The sequence below is a fragment of the Coloeus monedula genome (genome assembly GCF_965178545.1).
Source record: "Coloeus monedula genome assembly, chromosome: 3".
NCBI classification, from domain to species: domain Eukaryota; kingdom Metazoa; phylum Chordata; class Aves; order Passeriformes; family Corvidae; genus Coloeus; species Coloeus monedula.
This window is the reverse complement of record NC_138783.1, coordinates 118,951,190-118,960,226: the sequence shown is the minus strand read 5'-3', so window position 1 is coordinate 118,960,226 and position 9,037 is coordinate 118,951,190.

Here is a 9,037-nt window from a genome sequence, read left to right as displayed (position 1 = left end):
AGAGGGACAGGACCAGGGGGAATGGCCAGAGGCTGAAGGAGGGCAGGGCTGGATGGGAGATTGGGCAGGAATTGTTCCCTGGCAGGGTGGGCAGGCCCTGGCACAGGGTGCCCAGAGCAGCTGGGGCTGCCCCTGGATCCCTGGCAGTGCCCAAGGCCAGGCTGGACATTGGGGCTGGGAGCAGCCTGGGACAGTGGGAGGTGTCCCTGCCATGGCAGGGGTGGCACTGGATGGGCTCTAAGGTCCCTCCTGACCCAAACCTGTCTGTGATTCCATGACTTTATGAGTCAAAGAGAGTGACACAAGACTTTATAACTTGACAACAAAACCCAGAACTTGTTGCTGAATTCTCTCTGTTCCATGCACTGCTCAGGAGGGATAAAAGGGGGATCAAGCCCTTTAAAGGCTTCCAGGGACATTTTGACACCTCAAGTGGAAGTGACAAAAGAATTCTGCAGGAAAAGCATGGCCAGGAATGGGTGACATATCCAGGAATGGGTGAAGGGTCCAGTACCAGATGGCTGTTCCCAAACAGACAGCAAATTCTGGCTGTGGTGTGGTCCTGGGTGAGGACTGGATCCTGCTCTCTTTCAATCAAATGATTTGTGGCACAGAGAAGGGAAATGATTTCATTTCCAAACTAAACACACAAGCAGTGCCTCAGTACGGTGCCATTTCGCTTGGGAAAAAATCGAACTAGCACCTTCTTTCCCATCTTCTCCCTTCATCCGAGGAATATTAACACAGGAAATCTGGGCTCACCACGGGCACAGTGGGGGCAGAATTTAGCAAAGGCTCTACAGGAATTACCCTGAGAGGATTCAAGGCTTTGAGCCAAGGTTTGCACCACCAGGTTGGGTATATCCCGCTGGGAAGACGTGCTGAAAAGGAAAATCCAGAAGAAACACTCTCAGAAGAGATGAATTTGAATATTAAATGTATTTTATCAAGGTTAATTGATTTAAGGCACATGAACTCTCTCCCTATTACTGTCAAACTAAACTTATCCAGCCAAAAGCTTGAAATTAAAGCTCTGGGACAGCAGAACTGCTGGAGGCCCCTCTGGTAAGTCTCAAACACGTGGGATTTATCTTTTAATGTTTGAGAGCAGTTGCATCAAATCCCTCTGATAAATCCAAGCTAAGACAGAACTTTCAGACTGATCCATGGACAACAGAATAAAGGAAGCAATAAAGGTTATTTTTGAAGAGTAACTGGTTTTTAACAGACCTCCAGGTTAAAGCCAGGGAACTTTTTGAAGAAAACACAGACTCTGAGCATGATTTGTCCAAGTAGTTACAGCACAACAATAAATAATAAAATTTATAAAAATTATAAAAATTATTTCTTCTCGATCTTTTAATTAAAGTACATTTCCCCCCAGGAACAAAATGCAATCTCACAACAGAAAAAAACCCCAAAATAAAATACAAATAATGAAATTAATATTTTCTCCCTCCAAAAAGAGCTTTTTCTCTCAAATCCTATGAAATATTCCAAGTACAAAGCCATTCCAACCCATTTTCCCAAAAACCTGCTGTGGGTTGTTTTGAATCCTCCCTTTCACAATGTGTTGTGACAGTTCCAGTGATCAAAAAATTATTAATAATCCGAGACAAAATTTCTTTGGTTTGGGCAACACAAGAGGCCACAGTTATCTGAGCCACTTACAGATGTGGAGAGGATTAAAAATAAATAGATTATAAATAAAATGCCTTGATTACACACACAGTAACTCTCCCACAGACTCTGAGAAATAATTTTATCCCATTTATTTCTACCAAAGTTTTACATTTTGAGGCAGAGCTCACCTGATGGGACAGCTGCCAAAATTATTTACAAAGCAGGACTGGGATCAAACAGAGCTAAAGAGAGAAAACTCCTCTTTGAAAGGCAGAGTTGTTATTGTTGTGTCCCAGAGAAGAATTTGGAGCACAGGGAGTAGAGAAATTAGAGAGAAATTGGAGAGAAATTAGAAGAAAGGACAGGGCCAAGGTCTCCCAAGTCCAAGGACACAACACCAAATGTAAATAGAGATTAGGGGAAAATTTATTTTCAAAGCAAAGAGATGCTTTTAGAATTACTCTAAAATAAAGTTGAAGAAATGGGGTTATTTTATGCTTTTAGAACTCCAGGATCTGCAAAGCTTTAGCCTTTGGAAATGATCTGTTCCTTCATTTATTTTAATCCTCTCTGGATTTCCCTCCATTATTGAGAAGTGTAAAGGGAGATGTTTGTGCAAACAAGGACCACGAGGGTTTCCTGGTTTTGTATGCAGGATCATGAAATCCCACTACAAGGCATCAGCAGCTCGGGAACACTTTGCACTTTTAGAGTGGATTCCAGACAAGGAATTCCAAGTGCTCTGAAGGAACGGTCACTTTGGCCATTCAAATTCATGGCACCAAAATCAGCTATGAAAATACTTTTCTGCAGTATTTGAATGCACTAAATTAAATAAACTGCCTTTAACATAATGTGAATGATTTATCATTATAACTGGGCCCACACCTGTTGGTTTTGAATAAATAATCAGTGTAAATCAACATTAATTCCACAGGATTTCGGTGCATGTGGCACCATGGGAAGATGGGAACAACTCTATGGATGATCCCCAGAGCTCAGTGGATTGTGGAAAGAAGGATCACAATTAAGGGTTGTCTTGCTAAAGGTCTAAATCCCAGAATCCCAGAATTATCGAGGCTGGGAGAGCCCTCCAGGATCACCCAGTGCCACCCCAGCAGCACCAGCAGCACCCCAAAGCCTGTCCCCAAGGGCCACATCCAGACTCCTCCTGAGCACTCCCAGAGACAGTGACTCCAGCACTCCCTGGGCACCTCATCCCAAGGCCTCACCACTCTGGCAGGGAAGAATTGTTTCCAATCTCCAACCTGAGCCTCCCCTGGTGCCATTTGAGGCCATTTCCTCTCCTCCTTTCCCTTGGCACACGGCAGCAGAGCCCGACCCCCCTCACTGCCCCTCCTGGCAGGGACTTGTGGGGAGCAGTGAGCCTCCTTTTCTCCAGATCAAACACCCCCAGACCTCACCAAAGCATCACCAGTGGCCTCCATCCCCTCTTTCAGAGGAGAAGGAAAGAACAGAATGGGAGAACTTCTTATATCACAGAATCACAGATTATTTCACTCCTCACACGTGCAAATCAAGAAAATTACCAGCAGCAAAAAGGCTCCCCCCCCCCCCCCCGCTGCTCACTGGAGCCTCAGCACCTCCTGTGCCACCATCCAGAGTCAGAACCAGCTCAGTGAGTGCAGAGCAACTCCTGAAAGTTCCAATAATTACCTACAAAGAGAGTCCATGTTCCTTTCATCTCATTAGATAACCTGCCCACGTGTTTAGCACCAAGGCATCCACTCCTTAATTGGAAAAAGTCAAGGGCAGAAACTAATTAGCAGCATTAATCAAAAGCAGAGGTCCAATGATAATTAACAACACATCCCCACTACAATAAGTCCTTTTATTAGGAGGTGCTTCAAATTGTAAAATTAAATGAAGAGGTTTACAACAAGTGTTTCCAGTTGCCATCTTCTGGCAGAACTCTGCAGTATTTCCTCAAAATAAAGAGTAGGAATCAGGCTCAACACTGATTTTCCTCACAAGGCCTGTAAGCATTTGTCCTGTTTTGCTAAAAAAAGAGAAAGCTGAAATTCCCAGGTCACTCTCCAGGTTATTGCAGCCACTGGCCAGAGCAGTCTGGGTCCTGCCTTGGGCAAAATGCTCCCTCCCATCCCCACTCCAGCAAAGAAATCCACACAAGGGGAAGGGGAAGTCACCAAATCTTACTACAGTGGGAGTTTTGCTGCTCTCCACAAGCATGGGAGGCTAGAAGGCTTTAAAAGGTGGCAAGGGCCTCAGATTTGGGGGGAATAAAGAATTAATGAACTGCAGAAAAAAACCCCCAAACCCCAGAGTCACCACAGAGGTCTCCAGGGAAAAGAGGGCTGGAGGGGAAATCCCCCCATCCCTGCTCCCCCCTTCAGCCCTGCCCTGCAGGAAAGTTTTCCAGGAGTGTGAACATGGTCAGACACATCCCAGAAATGAAATCCCACTGCTCAGGGTTTGGGTGCTCAGCAAACTGAGGCTGCTCTGGGTTTGCAAGAGGAACACGAACTGCACTCCTCCCATCCATGGGATACTCCGGCGGGACTCCTTCCACACTCCCTCCACACCTGCACCTGTTCTTTCCTGGGATTCCCAGTCCAGGGCCAACAGAAATGCATCTTCACAGCAAGTGAGAAATTCCCATCCCATGGAGAGACAAGGTCAGCAGTTGGTTGCTGCCAGCTGAGCTGCAAATGACATTATTAATGACATTATTACAATATTAACAATGATTTCCTCAGGAAAAAAGGCTCTGATGTGTCACTAGTGATTATTTACACCCAGGAAAGCATCGAGGGAGGGAAACCTCAAACACAGAGGCTCAAGGTTTCAGCTTTTTACACTCTCAGAAAGGAAATGCCCACAGAAGGTAAAATCTGTACCCACATCCGTGAAGCTCTTTCCAGGTCCACCACAGCACATCTTCTCTTCTGCACTGCCCCAAGGGAAAGGAGGAGAGGAAATGGCCTCCAATGGCACCAGGGCAGGCTCAGGTTGGAGATTGGAAACAATTTTTCCCTGCCAGAGTGGTGAGGCCTTGGGATGAGGTGCCCAGGGAGTGCTGGAGTCACTGTCTCTGGGAGTGCTCAGGAGGAGTCTGGATGTGGCCCTTGGGGACAGGCTTTGGGGTGCTGCTGGTGCTGCTGGGGTGGCACTGGGTGATCCTGGACAGCTCTGCCAGCCTTGATAATTCTGGAATTCTGTGATCCTGACAGGAGATTTGCAGCCCTTCCCCAGTTGGGCAGCTCCTAACCCTGTTCACTGCTCGTGTGAGTGCTCCTGTGAGCCACAAAGCTTGACCCAATTCCAAACTTAACAGGAGCAGTCAAAGACCAGGGAGAGCAGCAGAAATCTTTGTGCCACATCAATGTGTCCAGAGCCTGACAGCTTTTGGAGCTGAAAGTCCCACTGGAAATTAAAGCTCTCCACCCCTTCTGCACCTTTCTCTACTCTTTTTCTACCATTCCAAGCCCCTTTACTCACACTCATTTAATGATCTCATTTATTTCACTGAGACTATTCCTGTGAGTAAGACCAAGGATGTAAAAGGATGAAAATGCTTGCAGGGCTACAGGAACACCGAAATTCCATCACCTTTATTCAGCTCCCATGGGCTGGTTCGTGCATTCCATGTTAGGCACAGAGTCTGTCAAATCCTGAGGAAAAGCTTCCCAGGATGGGAAACCCACCAGCTGTCCAGAAGTTTACAGAAGGGAAAACAGAAATAAAACCCCCTGAGGTCCAGTCTTCACCTGTCCCCAAACCCAAGGTGGTGAGGATTTTCCAGCATCCTCCTCCTTAAGGACTCTTCTGGGACAAAATAAATCCGACTGCTCCAACACCACTTCTTCATCATTTTGCTATTTCTGTGTGACACCTTAGTGGAGAGGCAGAGCAAAGCAGGAGAAATAGAAATTATTATTTCATCTGCTGTGTGGACTGGGAACAATTGCCATCCATATTGATTAACCCGTGGGGATTTAAAGCCCACAGGCTGTGAAATCCCAGCTGATGCAGGATCTGCTTTGGGTAACACTGATTGCATGTTGCTGTGTTTATATTTGTCTGAGAACACTGGGAAACCACTGGTGCCACCCAGGGAATGATGTGCTGTCACATGCTCCAGCCTGTGCAGTTCCTGCAGCTCTCTACCCCTACCAGGTGCTAAGAAATGATTAAAGTTACTCTAAAGCTGAGAAATCTGAGAAAAAACCCAAACCAATTCTGAGATTTTAGCAGCCCCAGAAAGCATTTGATGGTCTTTTAGCTCAGTGCTGGTTTTTAATGAATATAAATCACCAGAGATTCTGCCCTCTGGCTGCAAACCCTGCGAGGTTCCTTGGCCTCACTGAGGTACCACAAATTCACACAGAATTTAGCTTAAACAGTCGTAGAATCACAGAAATGTAGAATGGTTTGGGTTGGAGGGACCTCAGTGATCATTTAATTCCACCCCTGCCATGGCAGGGACACCTCCCACTGTGCCAGGCTGCTCCAAGCCCCAATGTCCAGCCTGGCCTTGGGCACTGCCAGGGATCCAGGGGCAGCCCCAGCTGCTCTGGGCACCCTGTGCCAGGGCCTGCCCACCCTGCCAGGGAGGGATCTGAGCCTGGAATGGGATTTTAAACAACTTTGCCAGAAAGAAGAGGGTCCTCAGCAAAAAGAAGTCTCGCCAGGTTTCTAAGCCAACAAAGGCACCAGAAATTTGCCTGGGTTTTGAGACAAACCCCAGAGGTGGCAAAAAGTGACAGGAATGAGTCATTTACTGAAGAAACACCAGAAAGCTGCTCTGGCTCTGGCCTTGCACAACGATTTCCTTCAAAACAAACAAGCAAAAGCAGCTTTGTGGGGACAGAAACCACAACTCTCCCAGCACAAAGCTGTCAGCAAGGCAGAGCACAGGGCCAGCACCAGAACACACAGGAAGGATGCGCTTGAATAATAGCAACAATTTTAAAAAATGAGTTACTGGCTTTTATTTTGAGTGTGCTGATCCATGACACAACGAAAGGTTTAATAAACTGAGTTCTGCTCAGACAGAACCCTGTCTTCCAAAGGGTTGATGAAAACTTGCCAACACAAAGAGCATAAATAGGTTTATATTGAATTTTAACACAAGTATTTCTTACCAGGCTTCCCAGTGGCTTTTCCAGTGCTTTTTCCTAGGGAAACAGCATCACCTTCAGGCCAAAAAAGGACACATTCCATTTTTTTTATCGGGAAAACTTAAAAAATTACTTCTCAAAATCTTGTACATTTTTGATTTCTTTCTGATCTGAGATTGCAAAACATGAACATACTAAAAAAAAAGAGGGAAGGAGCAGTCTCTCCTAGTTTTGGATGCACTGAAGTTTCAGAAGAACCCACAGAGAACAAATCAAGACAGCAAAAAGAGAGATACATACGTTTTTTTCTCCCTTTCTTTGCAAAGGGCCACTTTTACCAGCTACTGTGGCAATTGTTCTGCAGGTGAAATCCCCAGTGACAATAACACAGTCAAAAGGGCAATGTGGTACATGAACACGAGAAAACAAGATGTTTCAGGCTGTGCAAGAAGACATTCTCAGCAGAAATCAGATTTCTGCCCCAAATTCGGGCATAAAATACTAAACCACAGAAGGAAATGCTTCTGCCATTGCCCTAAAGAAAGAGCAAACCCTCTCTGCCCAGAACAGAGCAAAGTGAGCAGCCTGGGCTGGTGGGAGGTTCCCTGCTCATGGCAGGGGGTGGAATGAGATGAGCTTTAAGGTCCCTCACAACCAAATCAATTAAATGATTCATTGGTTTTAAATCAATTCTGATTTGCTGTACCAGGGGAATCGCAGTGAGCTCTCCAGATTGCTTTCTGTAACTTCATTTTGCTGATGCCTTTTCCTGGTCTTAAAATCAAGAGTCATACACGGTTAGAAGGGAAAAAGGGATTTTACCTCGGTATTTATTTTTAAGGATCCTTAGGTGCACACGTCCAGGTCATGTGCATCGAGATGCACCCCGCCCAGTGTGTGTAAGTGTGTGTGTCTGTGTCCCCAACATTGGGTATAACATTATAGGTTTTATTAATTAGCAGATCTATCAAAGATTCCCCAATGAGAGGCTCAAGTGAGCCCCCCTCCCCAAGGAACCTTCCCCTGGATGGTTCTATCTTGGTTTACAGAATGTGTTCTGGAGAGCACCTTGGGGTCTGGGGCACACTGATCCCCAGCTACAAAGCTTCTAAAATGTTTAGTCTCTCAGCTTGACAAACAAGGCCAAGAATGTAGGCAAAAAGCACTGGGAATACAGAAGTTGTGAAAAGGTATAAAAGAAAAGGCAAAAATCTTCATGGCATCATTGCAACAAGAGCAGCCAAGAAACAAAGGGCAGAGGCTGCAGTGAACAGGAAATTCAGCATTTCAGCTGCCTCCTCAAACACCTCGTTTCTCACAGTACGAGCTGCTCTTCATCCAGCCTCAGCCTGGGCAGCTTCCACATGGAACATCCCTGAGAGAGAGAGAGAGAGAGACCCACCAGGGACAGCACAACGTGGGGGTCTGTGTGCTGAGCTGTGATGGGTTACCCTTCTTTCTTGGGCCAGGGTAAGAGAGCAGAGGAGGCTGCTGTCCTGCTACGTTCTTTATTTCACAGTCCCACAGCTGTCTTGAAGGCAGGGCTCGAAGGGGGTTACATGATGAAGCCAAGCAGCAGCAGCAACAGCAGGCAAAACAGCTGCTTCTTCTAATTCCAGTTTCACCTATATATTTTTTTCTTACAGAAATGTGGATTATATTTGTTAACTGCCCAATAAGATTAACACACGATTCTAGTTTTTCTTTCCTTAACCTATCCTGGTCTAATTCTAACAGTCGTAAGCCTCACACAAGTGTTACACAGGTATTACACAGATTTGCATATACAGTTTCTATCAGCTCTTATTGTTTATGTGAACACTCCATCTAAAAATGTGAACAGTGTAATTCTATCTAGATTTTGTCTAAAGTAAAGAATTCTGTGAAAAGGTAACATTGCTGCAGCAAGAACTTTTTAATAAGCTGCAGCTTATTAATGTATAAGGCAGTTAGCATATATTTCTACTAAAAGTTAAAAATCTGTATTTCTATTTCGCTTTGGTGTGGCTTCATGTATCTCAGCTTGTCCAAAGGTTTTAATTCAACCCCTGTGCTTTGGCTTCCCTCTGGGCCTGAGTCTGGAGGAGCCTTCACTCCAACATCTGTGTATGCACACGCTCATGGAGGCATGGAATGGTTTGGGCAGGGAATGATTCCTAAAGGGGCTCCAGGAGAGCTGCAGAGGGACTGGGGACAAGGCATGGAGGGCCAGGAGCCAGGGAATGGCTTCCCAGTGCCAGAGGGCAGGGCTGGATAGGAGATTGGGCAGGAATTGTTCCCTGGGAGGGTGGGCAGGCCCTGGCACAGGGTGC